Below are 21117 nucleotides of genomic sequence, written 5' to 3'. Positions count from 1 at the left end.
GATGGGGCTTTTGTGAATGGCCCCCATGCCCCATGCCATGAAGAATGCCAAGAGTGTTTGTAGGAACGGGCTTTTTAAAAAATGAGCGTAACTGTAACAGAGCTGACGTGGCTCAACAACAGGACTTAAGCAGCCCTAGAGGGGCCGGGGAGTTAACGTCACTCCCCAACAGTTTAGATCAACAGGGCCAGTCTGCAACCATCTCTTACTGGGAGAAGCGGAGCCTCGCCTCGTCTACCAGTTCAAGGACGCCCCTCGAGTGCACCAAGCACAGAGTGCTACAACAAGGGTGCAGGATGCAGGATGAGGGAGACTGGATGGGAGAGGAGAACCAGCGGAGTGGTGTTGAGAATACAACCCACAGGAACCTGGTGGTGGGGCTGCTTGCCCCCATTGCTTCCTCTGTTGGCATTGCACCCTGTGCTGGTTCTCCAGGAGCTTCACCCCTTGCTGTCTCGCCTCGTCTTGTGATCAAGTTGATATTTGTCTTAAAACCACAGAGCTGGAAGGGACCCCATGGACCGTTGAGTCCAGCCCTTGTACCGTTTCCTTCTCTGGCATCTCACAATGCCTGGTGTCAGAGTTGTGACAACGGATCATGTCCCAACCAGTTGTTGGGCGCTCTGGCCATGCTGGTACTTCCTGGGCCTTGAACGCCTCCCAGTCAGTGGTATCTGCTCCCATTTTAAAATCCTCTTTTAGATTGAATTATTACACCAACGAGACATATACTCATCATAGTTCCATGTCCATACAATAATACGATTCGTTTCTCAAATATCCCTCATTGCATCACCCCCAAAATTATGGCTAGGTTGTTCTATACTTAGTACATCATAGAAGGGGGGGATGGATCTTAACCTATGAACTTGTCTTAACCTATAAAGGGAGGTGTTTTAAATTTACGGGTTATTCCAACATTTTTCTTCTAAGAGAGTTGAAGGCATGAAATGCGTCCATAAATTCAGCTTTCCGTCTCCTCAGATTGTCAGTTCTTTTATAGCACACTTAAAAATTCAGCCATTTTTTATAAGTTCTGAATTCAAAACATCTTCCTTCCTTGATGGATGTCAACGTGTAAATCATTCACGCGTCTGCTTCTGAACTGTAACAGGCTCACCCTCATTTGTAATCATCCTCATGAGGGAAAGTTTAGACCTAAGGGTGAGCAATGTTTTTTTTTTCAGGCCAAGGATGAAGCTGAATTTCAGGATTTTAGAAGGTCACATTTCAGTCTTGGGTGGAATCCAAGAGACCAAGGAGTGATCTTGGCCAATACGTAAAGCATATTTTAGCTTCAAGAGTTTACTACCAGGTGACCAAGCCTTTAAGAGAGACATATTAACTTCGCAAAATGCGAAGGATGCCATGAAAAAGATGCAAAATAACTAGATCGCGAGGACATGCGGAATGTAGCGCTGCCACCTAGGGAATACCAAGGAAAGTTGGATTATCTCAGAGTTGCTAGGTCCACCCCCCCTGGTTTAGATCTTCCTATGGCGTATTTTTCCCTAGGAACCACATTTCAGACCTCTAGGGCTGGGGGCTTCTCTGCATTCTGAAAGAGCTCTCCAGGGTGCTGAACTGTCAAATCAGTTCATGATCTTAGACAATTTTGTTCTTGACAAATCCAGGTTGGCCTCTAGTTGTTACTGTATTGTTTTTTAGGTCCTTACAGAGTGACTGCTTTATAATCTGCTCCAACATCTTCTCTGATGTGAGGCTGAATGGTCTGTAGTTCCCAGGTTCCTACTTTTTTTGAAGGCAAAGTTGGCTTCCTCCAGTCTTCTTCACTTGCCCTCCATGATGTCAAGGAAATAATAGATGGTGATGCTCAGATCTTTTCAGCCAGCTCCTTCAGTATCCTTCAGTGCAGTTCATCTGGCCCTGGGGATATGAACTCATTCAAAATAATAAGGTGACTCTTTGTTTCTCACTTTCAAGCTGCAGTCCTATCCCCTCCTTTTGTACTTCACATTAGTCTGGAGGGGGGCATGGACTGTCTTATGGGAGAAGACTGAGTAGGAAGTGAGCACTTCTGCTTTTTCTTTGTCATCTGCTATCATTTTCCCATCTTGGTTGATAGCTGAGCCACTGCTTCTTTTCTCTGTCTTCTACTACACATGTATCTATACCTATACACAGGTATAGAAAATATATATTTTTGTTGCTTTTAGTATCTCTTGGTAACCTCAGCTCATTCTCAGCTTCCTAATACCATCCTTGGAATTCGTTGCTATGGGTCTGCACTCTTCCATTGTATACAAATGAGATTCCTTCATGTCTCATGAAATGGGGTGGGGTGACCACTCTTCCAGCACCAAAAAAGAGGGACTGCATCCCATTAAAAGGGAGATTTGCATATGCTTATTTATAGCCATTGATGCCAACTTAGAAACCATTGGTGCAATTTTAAAAGACGTACTTCTCCCTGCAATGGCAAGCACTGTGATCAGGTTGACTGTACTGGCGTGCAAAGTGTTCCACCCTGATCCTGCTGATAAAGTTCAAACTCTCCTTTTTTTTGGTTTTTAAAAATCTGTAACTGGATTTGGATTGGACCAGCTTTCTGATAGAGGACCGCCTTCTTTAAATCAGGGCACACAACCTCCCCCTTTTACCATGGAAGAAGACTAAGACCATGTGCTAATATAATAAATGGTTTTCTATTTAGAGGTGTATTCATTAGGACTAAGTCCAATTTCCCATAAAGCTGCACCAACAACTTCATTAATAAGCTAGGCTTGACTGCTGGGGTTTTGCAGCCTGAAATTCATTGTTTTTGAATGCTGACTGTCAAGACTTTATGCTTTTGGGTTTTTTTTTGGCTACCGCTGTGCATACAGCCAGCCCATGAATATTAACTTCATCCATAATTTTTCATGGGAGGTTTGCTTTTCGTCTGTGAACATCTTCCTTTTCGTTTTCCGCCTTGCCTCTCCCCGCTTTCTTTTCCCAATTGGGCTGTTTACATCCTTGAAATCTCAGAACGGAAATGGCAGGTTTTTTTTCACACCAAGCTGATCGGCGCGGTTTCCATTCATTGCCATTTCCGGTGCCTTTAAATAATGGGCGTTTGTTGCGAAATCGATGTTCACGGCCCAAGAGGTTTTTAATGACATCATTAACATTCATAACCACTGTGGCATTTTATGGCGATGGAGAGGGTCCAGGGGATACAGCATGATGGAGCAAGAAACCGAGTTTTTCATCGCATCTCGCCCTGAAATGTCAAAATGTACCCTTTTATGCTCAATGAATTTGCAACAGATTTGAGTTTCTTTCCATGGCACTTAAGGTCGCTGGACAGTTTTTCCTTTTTATCACATCACAAGAAACCAGCAAGTCACCGAGACCCTACCTAGTTCCTGGTTCTTCATAAAAAGTGTAAGCATGGACTTGTTGGGACAAACCTATCAGATCCAGGGTGTGCTAGGCTTCTTGCTGTCTAGTGAGAGAAATCTACTGTGAAGAAAGTTTTTGTGGCCATGCTTTTTCTTGTGGTGTGCTGTCAAGTCACTTCCGACTTCGGGCAACCCTAAGAGATTTTGAGGCGCATGAGATGCTCAAGGAGTGGTTGACCATTCTAACCATCAATGCATTTCCACAGCCAAGTGGGGATTTGAACGTAGGTTTTTGGAGTCGTCAGTCTACATAGAATCAAAGAATCATGGAGTTGGAAGGGGCCTATAAGGCCATCGAGTCCAACCTTCTGCTGAAGGAAGGAATCCAAATCGAAGCAGATCTGATAAATGTTGGCACAATTTTCATCAGCGTTCGAGCGCTCACCACCTCCTAAGGTCATTGTTTCCATTCTCATACAGCTCTAACAGCTAAGACGTTTTCCCTGATATTCGACCCTGTCAGGATATTATGACCCATAATAGGGCATTTACTCTGTAGTACATGAACCAACGTTTACTAATAGGTATCCATGTTGAAACAGGTGTGCGGCCACAGAATCAGCACATGGAGCTGATGCAATCCATGAAATGTGTATTAGACATGGTCTAACATCTGGGAGAAGCCATCAGGTGATGTGCCCAGTGATTGGCTATTCAAACTGTACAGTCGTGCCTCGCTTAACGATTGCCTCACCTAACGAGGAAATTGCTGTATGATTAGGTTTTTGTGATCGCTTTTGCGATCGCAAAATGATGGTTCAAATGTTTTTTTTTCATTTAACAATGATCGCTTCCCTGCTTCGGGAACCGATTTTCGCTTTACGACGATCAGCAAAGAGCGGGTTTCAAAATGGCTGCCGGCTGAAGAAAATGGCCCCCTGCTGTTTTTTAGGACGGATTCCTCGCTTTACAGGCACCAAAAATGGCCGCCGCATGGAGGATCTTCACTGGACGAGCAGGTATTCAGCCCATTGGAACACTTTGAATGGTTTTCAATGCATTTCAATGGTTTTTTAAAAATTTCGTTTGACGATGTTTTTGCTCTACAGCGATTTCGCTGGAACGAATTAACATCATCAAGCGAGGCACCACTGTAGAAGTGTTGCACATTATGGCGTTGTGTGGACTGTTATGTCGGAGAGTTGCTGCCAGAAGTGCTGTCTGTTTATTTGCAGAAAGTGTATCATTAAGTCTGTTGACTGATGTACATAATTCCACTGGACATAGTCTGTAAATACGCTGCTGGTGAAGGAACCTACTGTCTTTGTGAGTTACTTTGCTGTCAACCTGGAAGACGGGCTGGTCGTCCTCAGCCAGTTGCCCTTTCAGAAGAATGGGTGACACGTTTTTTTCTGAAAACACATTCCCCCCTTCCCGCACTCTAGGCAGAAGGAAGATGACAATAAGAATAATTTGTCGGTGGAACGTTGATAAAACGTTGGTTATTGTATGCAGTAAATTAAATATGGACAATTTTTTTACCTTTATATACCACCCGGGGAACCATATCCACTCCCTGTGAATTCCAGGGGGAGGCAGAAATAAGAGAACTATCCATCAGTGTCAACATCCTTAACGGGAACCCCATAAAAATTAAGGAATAATTTCTCAGAGCCGTAAAAGGATTTTATGGACGCTGGGGGAAAAAAAGTATCAAATATTTTCTGCCCCAAGGCGTTTGCTGCATGTACAAAGAACGGGGAGGAGGGACTTCATTCCCCCTTTTTTAATTTACCAGACTCTGGTAAATGACAAATTAGAGGCAGAATAGCAATTTCAGTCCTTGGGTTACAGCTTCATTGCTTTAAAATAATAAGTGTTCTGAACACAGGTAATGCTTGGCAGGAACATTTCCACTGTCGGTCGTATCATGTTGATCAGCAGTGGCGGGAGTTGAACCGACGGAGCAGAAGTACAGAAGGAAATGGGAAGAAAAGGAGATGCCTCGTGCCGAGTCAGGTCTTCGGTTGTGGAGCGTTAGCGTCGTCAACACTGACGGTCAACCATGATCCTCCCGGAAGAATTTTATTCCTGTTCTAAATGGAGAACCCTGGTATCTCCTCAAGGGTTCAGCTGGTCTGACTCTGCTTAGCTTCCAGAAGCAGATGTGTCCAAAGTGGTATTGAGGTGGACATCTGAACATCATCAGCATCATCGCAGAGCCAGGGGTTGGGACTCCGATACCCCCACTAGGCGTCCTTGACTCAATGAACCAGAGGATCCTTTCCAGGTCTGCAGTTCTAATATAATTATTATTACAGTGGGGGCTTGACTTGAGAACTGAATCCGTATTGGAAGGCGGTTCTCAAGTCAAAAAGTTCTCATGTCAAATCTGCATTTCCCATAGGAATGCATTGAAAACCATTTGATCCGTATCTGCTCTTTTCCGTCCATAGAAACTAATGGGAAGCTGCTATTCGGCCTTTGACCACTAGAGGGGGATATTTTGTTTCTTTTTTTTCTTAGGTCAAGAAAGGTTCAGGGAAGGCAGGGAAAATACAGTCCAGGCAGTACAAGTACCAGGCAGTCCGAAGACTTTCTCCCAATCCACTCTCTAAATGCTGGGAGGAGGGAGGAAGCAGACAGGCACCCTTTTCACTGGCCAACAGTTAACTGAAAGTTCAAATTTTGCACTTTCCCTGCCTCCCACGTGGGTTTTTTTCAGTTCTTAACTCAAATCTAAGTATGTAAGTCAAGTCAATATTTTCCTATGAGAGTGGTTCTTAAGTCAAAATGTTCTTAACTCGAGCCGTTCTTAAATCAAGACCCCACTGTATATCATTGTCATCTTCATCCTCATTGTCTTAGAACTGCAGCGCTGGAAGGGACCCTCTGGATCATCAAGTCCAGCCCCTGTCAAGGAGGCACAAGAGGGGAATCGAACTCCCAACCTTAGGTTCCGCAGCCAGATGCCTAAACCACGGAGCTATCCAGCAGTTTGTCCCTGTCAGATCAGAAGAAAGGCATTTCTAGTGTAGGATTCTGTTCTGCATGGGCCCACCAGATTGCCGTACTTGAGAAAGTAAGGAAGACTGGAGGCAGAAGATGCGAGTCTTCTGCTGTTTGCTGCTCAGGGCTGCTCCCTGTGGATGATGAACATCATCAATTTGTGCTTGGATTCCTGCCTTGAGCAGGGGGTTTGACTCCATGGCCTTAAGGGCCCCTTCCAACTTCTTGATTCTAGGATTCAATGTCCCTGAACGTCTTCTTTCTGGTTCTATTTCCTTTGGGCAGGAGTGCCCTTGAAACAGAAAGACGTGTCCAAGACCAGAAAGAAACACGCTGCCGTTTACCCAGCCATTTGCGTTCACAAATAATCTTCTTTTTCTTTTATTCTCATGCTCAGCTGAACACAAAAGCAATTGGCAATACCTTTATAGATCGCTTTAAATCATCCTACGATATGCGAGCTTTCGCAGATCGAAACACCACTTCATCAGTGTGTGAAGACTTGAAGTCTTATGCATATATATTTAATTTTTTCCCCTGAGTGTTACTTTTATGGTACAAGGAATCCTACTTTTAGAGAGTATGTTTTTTTGTACATCATTTTATGTCCATTTTTAAATTATTCATTATATTACATGACTTGAACACTGCCCGGAGTAATGGCTTTGCCACCAGTTGGGTGGGAAAGAAATATGAATGAAGGAAGGAATAAATAAATAAATAGCTGGGAGAAAGGTGGCAAAGAACCAATGCAACGCAACTCAACGCAACTCAACGCAACACAACACAACAGATAAATAAATCTATAGCTGTTTAAAGGAAGAGAATGTTTCTGGGTCTTTAGATTCAAGGCCCTTGAGGAGAACACTTAGTCTGGAAGGTAACAATTTCTAGCGAGTTTTTGAGTTTTTTTTCCCCCTCTTAAAAAAATTTCTTGCACATCCTGTACTCATAATAATTCCATCTTGAAGGTTCTTATGACCGCCGTCTTGGTTCACAGCATTCATTTGAAGTCCCAATAGCCTTGCTGAGGAAAGCTGAAGTTGAAACATTTTACTGAACAGCTTTCTATAAAATCTCTATTGCAGTCTTTGCTTTTTCATATACAATTTCTTGACAGGATCCAAAGCCTCCTTGCCTAAAAACCTGTTTGGTTATTGGTCACCCTGGTCTTCCCTTCCTTCCCCCAAACTCTTCATAGGCAACGGTTTGCCTATCATTGAAATCTTGAGTTTGAGGTGATTAGCGGGACGGGCAAATTAGGTACAGGTAAGGGAACTGCCCCGGGCCACAGATTTTTGAGTATGAAGGAATGCCATTCTCTTATAATGATCATCTTATGAAATGTCTATTTATAAGAGTTCATCATAAAAGTGAAGATTCCCCTTGACATTTAGTCCAGTCATGTCTGACTCTAGGGTGCAGTGCTCATCCCTGTTTCCAAGCCGTAGAGCCAGTGTTTGTCTGAAGACCGTTTGTCATGTTCACGTGGCCAGCGCAACTAGACATGGAACACCATGACCTTCCCACCAAGATGGTACCCATTTATTTACTCGCATTTATACATGCTTTCAAACGGCTAGGTTGGCAGGAGTTGGGACAAGTGAAAGGAGCTCCCTCCATCGCGTGGATTCAATCTTACGACGGCTGGCCTTCTGACCCTGCAGCCCAGAGGCTTCTGCGGTTTAACCCTCAGCACCACCACATCCCTTTAAGAGTTCATCATACACAGTGTCTATCTGATTTGTATTTAATAATTCCCAGCATTACACCTTTCTGTTACTCATTTTTATTTATTGACGCTCCCAGCAAGAGGGAAAGGAAGGGTCCCAAAATAACCTGGAGGGCATGGTGAACAAGGTGCCTTGAGATAGCATAATGTCTTTTGATGCTCTGGCTCAGGTGGGCACCAGGCAGTGTTCAATGGCTTGCCTTTGATTCTACCCCTTTGACCCCGTGGTTCTCAGACTTTTTTTTTTTTGAGTCTCAGCTCCCTTAACTTCCCAGCCACTGGCTGAGGTTCCCCCAATATGATATTTTGGGTGAGAGGGAAAACCTGGCTTGAGAAGTACTTCCATTGATTCCAGAGAAGTACTTCTGAGGATTCTGTGGTGCTCTGGGCTGGGTATAGTGGCACCCCACAATGTCATGACACACAGTTTGGGAACTTTATCTGTACCATATTTTTCCATGTATAAGACTATATTTTTGTTTAAAATCTTTAGACTAAAATTGAGGGTCGTCTTATACACGGAGGTAAGATGAGGAGAGAGAAAACAAGTGGAGGGGAAAGCAGGGATCAAAGTGATCCTGCAGGGCTTTGATCCCTTTCCCCCTACGCTTGCTAAGCCCCACTTATTTTTCTTAATTTTGGGTTAGAAAAGTGGGGGGTGTCTTATACATGGGGGCGTCTTATACATGGAAAAATTCAGTAGTATCACCAGTGCCCCTCCACTATCTTGAGTTCTTGAAACGCCACCCAAGGAGAATTCAGTGAGCTGCTCAGAATGAGCACAGCTCCTTTATGAGTCCAGCGACTCACTGGGAGGGTGAAGCTTGAGTGGTTCTTTTAGATGACACCTCCCAGAATTCTGAGCTTTGTAGTTCACAAAGATAACATTTCTGTGAGGAACATGGTTGACTTCTGGTTGTGTGTGGAAAGTATAGCACTTTGGGGTTTCAGGTTAAGAAAGTCAGCGGGGTAAGGATCGATTCCTTCAATATATGCTGCTGGAGGCGTGCTTGGCGGATACCCTGGACTGCCAGAAAGGCAAACAAGAGGGTCCTGGAACAAATTAAGCCTGAACTACCTCTGGAGGCAAAAAAGCTGAAACAGAGACTGTCCTACTTTGGGCCCTTCATGAGAAGGCAGGATTCTCTAGAGAAGACAATAATGGTGCGAAAAGTTGAAAGCGGCAGGAAAAGAGGAAGACCAAATATTTATTTACTTAAGCTATTTTTAATCTGCCGTTCTCCTTAACAAAGGACTCAAGGTGGCTTTCGATAATTAGAGGACAGTATTTAAGCTAATGATAGTGAGTATACAATAAAAAAAATTTCAATGCATACAATGCAAAAAATATATATAAACAACATCAAACACATTCAATGCAGTAAGATACAACAATTGATTGAAAAAACACACCCCACTCAGGCAACCAGTCACTCAGGGAAACCTTGCCTGAAGAGGAAGGTCTTTGTCTGCTTGCAGAAGGACAACCAAGATGGAGCCAGGCTGGCCTCCAGTGGGAGGGAGTTCCAAAGTCTGGGAGCAGCCACCGAGAAGGCCCTCTCCTGTCTCCCCACCAATTGCACTTGTGAAGGTCGTGGGGCTGAGAGAAAGGGCTCTTCTGATGATCTTAATGCTTGAGCAGTCTCATATGAAGGAGTCAATCCATCTCATACAGTATTGGGTCTTCCTCTTTTCCTGCCACTTTCAACTTTTCCACCCATTATTGTCTCCTTCAGAGAATCCTGCCTTCTCAGGAAGGGCCCAAAAGTAGGACAGCCTCAGTTTCAACATTTTTTTTTTGCCTCCAGAAAAAGTTCAGGCTTCAGTTGATGTAGGATCCACTTGTTTGTCTCTCTGGCAGTCCAGGATATCCACAGAGCTCTCCTCCAGCACCACATTTCCAATAAATCCATCTATTTTCTGTCAGCTTTCTTCAATGTCCATCTTTCACACCCATTCATGGTGATTGGAAATCCAGGTTCTAGATGTTGGCATTATCAAAACATTTTCAAAGCAGGCCAGTTCTAATGATCAAGTGCATCATGAATTTAATGGCAAATAAGAATATTGTGCTTTAATTTTGTGTGCATTCGATATGTTTTTAATTTTTTTTAAAAAAATTCTATGCAGATGTTTGAAACTTTCACATTTCAGTCATTTATAACCCTCTGCAAACAAATAAACAATAAAGCAGGCAGACAGACTTAGTTAACTTGCTTCACAAGGAGCATAAAGCAGGAAAGGTGTCCCATTTATTCCTCAGTGGGAGGCCAGAATCATTGTACAGTCTGTGGTTTTTCCAAACGACTAATCAATTATCCTTTATTAGGTTCGTTCCCTTCATTAGTCATTTCTTCGATGCCTTCTATGCTTCATTAGCCCCTTCTCGAGTAAAAGTGGATTTCAAGAGCTACAAAGCACTGGATAATTTATTTTATTGAACAATTTATTTTCTGGGTACATTTTTAAAGGTCAATTAATCAATCTAAATGGAAGGGTGAAGTATAGATTGCTGTAGAACTTTCCCTGCTCAAGCCTCACCTTAGGAAGGAGAGAGAAAAACCAACACTTGGGTATAACTTGGGCTTATTTTCTCACCTGGCACCACAAATAACGTTGATTGGTTTATTGGTAGTACCTTGGCTTGGAATGGCAGCCTCATAATTAGCTGTGATTGGGTGTATAATTAAAGAGGCTGCTGGCTTTGGGGATAAAGGCGGAACAGATTGGCATACATGACAAAGAGAAGAGAGGATGATTCAAACAAAGCTTGAAAGAAACAGAGAATGCACTCATCTTGGAACTACACAACCGAACCGATGGACGACTGCCATCCTTAGCAGCTTCCCCCTCACCTGCACCCGGTACTTTCACTGTTTCGGTGCTCTGTAACTAGAGATGGGCACGAACTGGTTCGTCCCATTTATCCTAGTTCCTAAAGGTGGCGGCATAGGTCCTACTGCTTCCCTGCCCCGCCTCCTCAGTGGATCAGCCACTCAGCTTGCTTGCTTTTCCCACCTCCTCCGCTAATCTCCCAGTCACGGGCAAGAGCATGGGGTTCTCTGCTCCGCCCTTTTGTCTGATTGGGAGATCGGTCAGGAGGGCGGGGCAGAGAAACCTAAGCAGGCATAGGTTAGAAAAATTCTCATCCCTAAAAGCCACCTGGACCTCTTTTATGTCTGAGTGCCAAAGCACCATTGTTCCCCCAATAATGACACCTTAAACATGTTGATCACCTATCAGAGAAATTCTCTCTGAATATGCTTTTTGGGTGAATCAGGCTCTTTTAAGTCAACTAAGTCACCAGTTTGTGCTGTGACATTTTGTTGGCTTGGAACCAAGATGCAAGGACTCAGGGGCCCAGTGGTTATAATGAGGGATGGCTGCATACCATATATAATGGGAGTGAGAAACACTGACACGGCTTGTCATTTTTATGGCCGATTTACGAGTGTGGCTTTTGAACTCAATAGGCTTGTGATTTCATCACGAGCAAAAGGTGTAGCTTTTTTGAAAAATGAACAAAGAAAGTGAAACACAGGCTGGCCTCTAAGCAGAGTAAGTGTGGCGCTTATATCCCACAATATTTGGAAGGTGCGATGACAGCCAAGTAGACACGTCTCAGGAAAAGCCCACCCAGAAAAATCTTCCACCCACAACTGTTGCAGGATGATAGGACAGAGGTTTATAAAATGAATGAATAGTGCATGGATTGGAATGGGATTAGAATTCACCCTTCAAAGTAACTAAGTACAAGTAACTCTGGGAACTAGTTCTTTTTTGAGTAACTAGTGATGGGAATGGGATTAGATTTCACCCTTCAAAGTAACTAAGTACAAGTAACACTGGGAACTAGTTATTGTTTTAGTAAGTCTACAAATGTCAAAATTACAAGTGCAATCTGTGCAACCCTTCTGATGGCTGAGGGTAAAAAAAAAATAGGCTGCCTTTTTCCAGCTTCACTTTAGAATATTTTTTTTCTATAGCTTAGCTCCAAAAGTAAGCCAACACAAATTTCTCCCTAGACGTTTTTTATTTGTCGATACCAGGCATTTTAATAAACCCATCCTCCATGACAGACATACACTTTCCCTAACAGAAGCCAAACAAAGCGAAATAGAAAACACAGATCCTGCTGTCATGTGATAAGAAGAAAACATGGACATTTTTCTCCTCCAGCGCAATGAAGGCAAATCTAAATTGCGAACCTCGAAAGGTGATCAACGATTCCAGCCGCCCGAGACTGTCCTTGTTAGGGACCTTTCGTTCTCTACTGCCAACTTTTACCTGTTTCTGTTCGTTTCCACACGCCTGTCTGAAGATGATCTCCACTCTGTAAATATACATCTGGTAACAATCTGACTCCATTAAAAAAAAAAAAATCAAAAGTTGAAACAACCAGCCATAAAAAAAAACTGGTAAGCATTGCTTTTGGGACCATTTTGAGAGAGACAGGGCTGGAGAATTTTTTTTTTTGAAAGTACAGGTGTAACCTACTTTTCAAGAGATCCTATACAGTTCACATTTGCATTGGGTAGCTCCATTTCCAAATTGCGAGAATCATGTTAGACCTCAGTGCTCCACTGGGTACATGGAAGCTGGCTTTCCAGTTTGAGTTGAAGGTTCTGGAGATGACCGGACAAGCTCTCGGTGGCCCACTGTCTTGGCCACCATATCTAAATTAGAAGTCAATCACTAATGCTGTCCTTCATGGTGTAGGCATGTGAGCTCTCAGGGTGTTGGGAGTCAGGAAGGGATAGATGACTGGGCATAAGGTCATGCCCCACAATAAAGATCAAACCTTTTCATCCCCCAGCACGCTCATCCTGCTTTCTTTCCCCACCCAGAGAACTGGGGAAGTATATCAATTCCTTCAGACCTGAGGACCATACAAGGAACAGCTCCTGTGCCTCAAGTTCGGTCTTGAAAAGGAATTCCAGGGAATGGAATGATATTTATCAGGGAAATCCATGGCATATCCTTTATGGAATAGGCATGGGATGTTTGGATCCCCCCCCCAATAATTCAGGAGCTATTTCCCCAGATACTTTAGGTAGTGGTAGCCAAAAGATCTGAATTCTTTGAAGAACTTCAGGATACACGCTTGGATTTTGCCAAGGCTCTTCCTGCAGCGACAGCCATTTTAGTGTGAAGGTGGACGTGAGTGGAGGTTTCTAAGCTCCATGGCACCTGCAAAGTATTAGGGGACTGGTAGTTCTTTTGTTGAGAGGCATCCTCTACAGCAGTGGTTCCCGACCTTGGGTCCCCAGATGTTCTTGGACCACAACTCCCAGAAATCCAGGCTGGCACAGCTAGTGGTGAAGGCTTCTGGGAGTTGGAGTCCAAGAACATCTGGAGACCCAAGGTTGGGAGCCATTGCTCTTCAGAGTCTAATGAACAGAGAGACTACCACCCCCTAGCGCCTTGCATCTGCCATGGCGCTTAGAAAGCTCCACCTGTTTTCTTCTCCATTCTTTAATGGCAGTCACTGTAGACAGAGCCTTGACAAAGAACAGGTGCATCCCCTGAAATTCCTTCAAGAACTTGGATTTGTTTTGGCTGAATTCTAGCTGGAGGAATTCCTGCTGAATTTTCGTCGCCCAAAACTCTTATGCCTATATCGAAGCAGGAAGCAAGGTGGCCCTCAGCTCCATGTCTACATCTTCTGACTTCTTCTGCACACCTTGCTCCTTCCCAGATGCAAGTGACTCTGGAAAGCACTTCATCTTTTAGCGTCCCTTCTGAGTTTAGAAGGACCATGAATGATCGGGGAGGCCAGCTTCTACCTTTCACTAAATTCAGGCTGGGTTTGGCCTCAGCCAAACCCTTAATGGTCCTGAGGAAATCACCCTCACAACACTGCTTTTTCTTTGTTTCTTTTTAGGGGGGGAACCACAGTTTTATCCGTGCCTGCTTACTCATTGGTGAATCAGAGGGGTGAGCGTGGGGATGGACGCATGTGAGTTACAGGAGAGGACAGCCTCAGGAAACTCAGCATGCTTCAGCGCTGGAATTAATTTTATTAAACGGGAAGGGAACGTGAGGTGAAGCAAAGGCCTGGGACGATAAAAGGGATGAGTGAGAGGAGGTTTCACAGTCTTGGACATGTGTGAAATGTAGCTCTGTCACAGGGAGAACCCAGGGCACCTCATTTATCCATTTCGCTCCGAGACGCTTGCCCCTTTGCCGAGACGAAAAGGACCCCGCTTGATGTGCCGACTGCTCCTGGGCGCGGCACAGGGCCGCTAAGCACTTTGGCAGCTCCGTCGCCAGCCTCCTATAACATAATTACACTTTCTAGAGACTAAATAAATATTAATAAACGATAAAGTCTGCTCGGAAAGGAGCAGCTAGCAGATGGTCCGAAGCTCACCATGGAATCATTTTCACTCGAAGCGACTGGGTGACAGATCAGCCGGGAAGATCCTCGGATCATTTTCACAGATTCTGACGGGGTTGGGGGCGCGCGTTTCGAACTCAGCCCCATCTGGCACTCCCCCCCCGATGAAAACGTTTAGCCTGATCTTGTGGGTGTAGAAGAAAACAGAATTCCTGTCAGAAGGTCTCCTCTTTGGTTCAAGGTTTAAATTTAGAGGGCAGACCTTCATAACAGCTGTCTCATATGCCCTGGAGGCGACTGCGTCTTTAATGCCACTTTTTGGAAATAATGTGTTCGGATTTATATACTCACGGTGGTTAGCTTTAATATGATCGTTTCATGATGTAAACTGCCTTGGATCCTTTTCAGGAGAAAGGAAAGTTGAAAAAATATTGTGAATAAATAAATAAGAAATAAGAAGGGAAGGGTAATCCACTTCTGACTCTTCTCTACCTGGAAAACACTGAAATCGTCATAAATCAGAACTGATTTAACGACACATTGTTATTATTGTTTGTTTGCTTATAATATTTTAGACCATGCCACATCGTGCCAAGTGAGAGTGTTTGAAGCTGTGGACTTGGGCATAAATCCTGTAAACATCATCATAAGTACTTTTAACCAGGTCTTCAGCCTGAAGGGTTGCTGGAGCAACTTATGTGTAATCAATCCGGGAAGAAGACAGTGGGGATAAGCTCTTAATTGGGCCCTCCATGAAGTGTTCAGGAACGAGGAATGGAGCGAGTTTGAGCCATTCATCCTAGTTAAAATCGCGGCTTGGAGAAGAAAGGAAAAACAACAAGGGCCGTGTGAGGGAACAGAGGCAAATAGAATTTAAGTGGATGTTTCAAGGATGGAGATTAATATAAACAATTAGCAGAGAAGCTGCTGAAAAAGTAGGAATGAACTGTTAAGGAAGAGAGTTCAAGGGTTCCTGTAGATTTGTGTTGGAGGGAAAGATAAAAAAAAAAGAATTCTTCCATAATAAACAGGGTGCTGTGAAATATTGAGACAGCAGCCTTGATGATGATGATGATGATGATGATGATGATGATGATGATGATGATGATGATGATGATGATGATGATAATAATAATAATAATAATAATAATAATAATAATAATAATAATAATAATAATAATAATAATAATAATAATAATAAATGTTTTAGAAATTCAGAGATGGAAGGGATCCTATAGGTCATCAAGTCCAGCCTCTGGCAAGGAGGTACTGTGGGGGAATTAAACTCCCAAGAACAAAAATGAGTGACAGCAGAGAAACTGAAAAGCAATCTTTTTTCCCCCCAGTGCCTCCCTCCCTCTCTCCCTCTCTTCCTGCAAGTTTTATGACCGAGTGACTCAAGTGTTCATGATTGAGATTACTTTGCTCAAACAGCAGACTTTCAGATCGATAAAACCTGGAGAAACAATGGATCTAAAAGGCAGTTTTTATGTAGACGTGGTCTCTCTCTCTCTCTCTCTCTCTCTCTCTCTCTCCTTCTTTTCTCTCTCTTTCTCTCTTTCTTAATAGTATTCCCTTGTATTTGAGCAGTGCAAAAAAGCAAGTACAGTATGTTGTGTTTCGTATTGGTCACTATTAGATCAGGAATGATTTTTTTCCCCAGCATTATTTACAACCTTGCATGCTCTCTGTAGTTTGACTGACAGGGAGCTACTTTTCAGGGCTGGGGTGATCCTCCATCTAACCACCACTAACCAATACTGTATTTCCTCCCAGCCTTTGAATTCAAAAAGAGCCCTGCCTCTCTGTTCTTTCCCCTCTCTTTCCTGAGATGGTGGCAGTGGTTTGTTCGCTGTTGATCTGTTCAGCTGGTTGCTAATAGGAGTGCAGTAAAGAAATCAGCATACACAAGTCAGTACATTTTCCACAACTGTAGCTCATATTCAAATATAACAGTCTTTAAGGATCTACCGCATTTTTTGCCTTTTTTATTTGTTCTTTTATGTTTCTAATTTTGTTTTTAAGCTATAATGTCATTAAAGCACACCCTCTCCTAATGAACTTAGGGTCCCTCATGAGAGAAAGGGAATATCAGCTACAAGGTTTGGTGGACACTCAGATCAAAATAGACCCATTTCATTTTTACAGGAAAGGTGGTGCACACGTCATGCGGCAGAGTATTTATCATACGGCAGGCTGCACGCATGCACAAAGTTCCCATTGTCGTTAAAGAGGGCTAGCCATTGCCTCCCACCCCCACAACCCGGTATTGATGTTTATTGTTCCGCGCTACACTTATTCCCAATTATGATTCATTTCCATCCAATTAAGCCCCAGCTCGACTTCAATGCAGTTATCCAGTCCAATACTCTTAATTAGTTTGCGAAGTATTAAAAGTCAATTTTAATTATTTCCAATGGGTTTCAATGAAATCTCAATTAGGCGTCTTATCTGTCGGCTCTAACCGGGGGTTCTTCAGCTGGCGTCTCTAAACGCCATTCATATGTCTGTCAGCGTTGCCACTGAATCATTGCCGCTCACGTGCTGTTCGAGCTGGCTGGCACCACAGAAGTATTTGTGGGGAGAATATAGTTTCCCATAATATAATATGATTCTACAGAAGGCAAATAATGGTAGAATCACAGAATCATGGAGTTGGGAGGGGCCTACGAGGACAGTGCCATTGAAACTACCAACATGAATTTGATCCAACTCCGGGAGGCAGTGGAAGACAGGAGGACCTGGCGTGCCCTGGTCCATGGGGTCACGAAGAGTCAAACACGACTTAACAACTGAACAACAACGAGGCCATCCAGTCCAACCCCCTGCTAAAAGCAGGAATCCAAATCAAAGCAGATCTGACGGAGAGTTGTCCAATTTTCTCTTGAATTGGAGTGCTCACCACCTCCTGGGGTCAATGAATCCATTGTCGTACTACTCTAACAGTTAGGAAGTTTTTCCTGACATTCAACCAAAATCTGGCTTCCTGTTGCTTGAGCCCATTATTACGTGTCCTGCACTCTGGGATGATTGAGAACAGTTCCTGCCCGTCCTCTGTAGGACAGCTTTTCAAGTATTTGAAAAGAGCTATCCTCTCCCCCTCCCCCCAGATCTTCTTTGCTCAAGGCTAAACATGCCCAGTTCTCCCAGTCTTTCTTTACAGAGCTTGGCTTCTACCCCCCTGATCATCCTTGTTGTTTCCACTTGATGTGCACCAGTTTGATTGTTTGTTGTTTCCACTTGATGTGCACTAGCGCCTTTTGATTTTAAGATTATGGTTGGGTTTGCCAAACCCCCCCCCCAATGTTCCAGCCTTTGTTGTATTTATTTGCATCCTGCAATCCATACTTAAGCAGGAAATGTTGACCGAAATGTGCACATATTTGTAGGTGGTGACTTGTGACCGCAGCAGCTGATGAGCAAAATTAACAGGAGCTGACGAGTGGGAAGAAAATTGGAAGAAATATTTGTGAGACAAATGCAGTGGGGTTTGTTTGTTTTTTAAAGAGTCAAATAAATGGAATAAGTAGCTTGCACCATCCATGAAGAAGGAAAAAAGCCAGCAAGCTGAGTGGATCCAAAAATCTTCCCATCCTTCTCTTTTCAAAGTAAGAACATTATGTAGATTGCAACTCTTAGGCTCACTTCCCTCCTCCTTCCTCGCCAGAGTATTGCTGTGGCTCTCCTTTTGTAAGAGAGCAGCAACTTCATGGTGCCTCTTCCCCATAATGATTATCTGCACAGCCAAGCGTAGAAGACTATTAATAGGGATATTAATAATTAAGTTAAGGATGTTTCCTTCTGCTCTAGCCCTGAAAAACTGAGGGGGCAGGTGTGGGCATTGAAGGGAAAAAAGTCCACCGATCATTACATCAACTGAAGTCATTAACCAACATATAAGGCATATATATTGCATTGATGAGCTCCTTAACACAACAAAGCCCCAAATCCACATATTGTTATTGTTCTGCTTTCACAGAATAATGGAGTTGGAAGGGGCCTCTAAAGCCATCGAGTCCAACCCCCTGCTCAGTGCAGGATTCCCAATCAAAGCCGATCTGACCGATGGTGGTCCAGGTTTCTCTTGAAGGCCTCCAGCGTTGCAGCGCTCACCTCACTTTGCCTGAGGCCATGGGTTCCGTTGTCGTACTGATCTAACAGTTAGGAAGTTTTTCCTGATATTCAGCTGAAATTTAATCCAGCCTACGTTTTCAGCCTAAGTTTAAATTTAGTTTGAACTAAAGGCGGACCTCACATGTAGACTGCTAGGCTTTTACACCTTCCGTTCTATTGATGGAAAGTTCTGGAGAACTCAAAAGCTTATCTAGTGTTATCCAACTGGACTTGGTCCTGATGGAGCTGTTCCCAATAGTGGATTCTGAGGTTTCTTTCTTTCTCACAGATCAACACAGCTGTCTTCCTTTCTGTTCAACTTACTGTATGTAGAGTGACAAAAAAACCCATTTTCTGTATCTAAACCACAGGTGGTAAAGACAAACTTCTTGATAAATTCCTGTTGTGTGACAGGATCTGGGTTTTCTCCTCCCCGTGCGAGAGAGCATCTCTCTTTTGGAAAATTCCCACTTTCCTCTCAGAGGGACCGAGAGAGAGAGCCGTTCAAGCTGTGGATGATCGCTGGTGATGCCATTCTGATTAGGTTCTTGATTCCCAGCTTCGCCGCTTCAGCCGGAGTCTCTAGCTGGTGATTTATGGCTTTGATTATTCCCGCCACCCGGGTATCTTTCCTGTTATTAATGCCATTGTCATCCTGGCAAAGCTACGTCTGCCTGTGAGGTGATGGATTGATCCATCAGCCCCTTGGCAAGAACTGGCCGGTCGGAGGGAGGGTCCTGCCGGGTCTATACAGATGTGCGCATGAGATTTCTTGCACGCAAAGCAGCAGGCATAGTTTTGCAGTCTATTTCCCCTGGGGTGTGTGTGTGTTTCAATGCCACATGGAGACATTCTGTAAAGGACCTGGAGAAATAAGAAGCCTCAAGGTCTTCGGACAGCATCTTCATCTCCTGACCCGTCCTCTTCAGAGACCAAACACCTTCTCAAGCTGTTGCCGATGAATCATGGGCCTTCTCCAGAGACCCACACTTTACATAATGTCAAGACAATCGGGCATCCTGCCACACTGGGTTTTTGCTGTTCATTAAAGCTGTCCTTTGAAGGGGGTCCTAAAAATGCCACGAGCGGCTGTAAAAATGATTTAAGCGGGGCCACCTTGTGCGTTTCTGACACAGGACTCTTGGCAACCTGGAGGGCTGCGGGTTGTGGATTTTCGTAAAGAGCCACCGATACTGTAAACATATCAAAGCAGAAAGAAGAACTGCCGTCCACAACAGCTTATGGAGAAGAAAAACCGGTTCATCTCGAAGGTGCCACGGAATCCTTTGTTGATTACATAAATACGCTGGCCGTTGCAAAAATAATAGTAATAATAATGATTCACTGCCTTTCAGGGACGCGAGGTTTGTCTCTGAAATGCAAAAGTGTTGACCCAACAAATTTGCTTTTTCTCAGAATGATCTTCTAACCCAATATCTTAGTCCAGATAGCAGAATATAAGGAAAATGGTTGTTGCTGTGTGTATCACTAAGTCATCTGTGATAGATGGCGACCCCGTAAATGAGCAAACTCCTAAATGTTTTGTCTTGAACACTGAGGGAGTCAGTGCATCTTGTATTGGGTCTCCCTCTTTTCCTGCTGCCTTCCACCTTTCCCAGCATTATTGTCTTTTCCAGCGTCTTGACCTCTCATGAGGTGCCCTAAGTACGATTGCCTCAGTTTCATTACTTTTTTTTTTTTTGCCTCCAGAGAGAATTCAGGCTTGATTTGATCTAGGATCCCCCCCCCTTGTTTGTCTGTCTGCCAGTCCAAGGTAAGCTGTCCTCCAGCAGAAAACAAGAACCAAACGGCTGACTTCCATGCTTATACCGACTGTCTTACTGTGAAAAAATGGCAAGAGAAAAAGAAACAGGAAGTGACCTCAGAGGGAGAAAAGGAGGAAGGGTGAATATGAGGTAAACAATCTGCATGTAGACTTAAGAAGAGACAAGACAGGGCAGATGCACTTGGACATCAGTGTCATATTAAACATCAGATTTTTTGGTGTGTGTGTGTGTGTGTGTGTGTGTGTGTGTGTGTGTGTGTGTGTGTGTGTGTGTGTGAGAGAGAGAGAGAGAGAGAGAGAGAGAGAGAGAGAGAGAGAAGCCATGTTTTTGTGAATTGTTGCCATCCCCTTCCAGGTGGACTCAACTTTGAGATTTATTTATTTATTTATTTATTTATTGGACTTATATACCGCCCCATAGCGCTTCAAGCACTCTCCGGGCAGTTTACAATTTTTAATTATACAGGCTACACAGACTGGTGGAATCTAACATGGCGGCAGGTAGTCAGTGGATGCTGGAAGGAAGGAAGTGGAAATTATTATCCCCCTTCCTGCAGGACCAAGCAGATGCTCAGCCATCAAAACAGCTAGTCTTCTACCACCTGGTTGTGATTATTATGCTCATACATCTGGCCAAAAGGACATTTTGTTTTGACTGACATTTGAAGGAAATGGAATAATAAAGCAGCAAAATCTGGCGCTCTCGCCTGCTTCAACTTGCTGTCAAACTTCCTAGGAGCTCCTCCTTTTCATAACCGCTCTCCCCACATACCTCTATCAACTCTTTGCCTTT

Source organism: Pogona vitticeps, chromosome 7 (assembly GCF_051106095.1).
Source record: "Pogona vitticeps strain Pit_001003342236 chromosome 7, PviZW2.1, whole genome shotgun sequence".
NCBI lineage: Eukaryota > Metazoa > Chordata > Lepidosauria > Squamata > Agamidae > Pogona > Pogona vitticeps.
Note: the sequence above shows the minus strand (reverse complement) of the source record.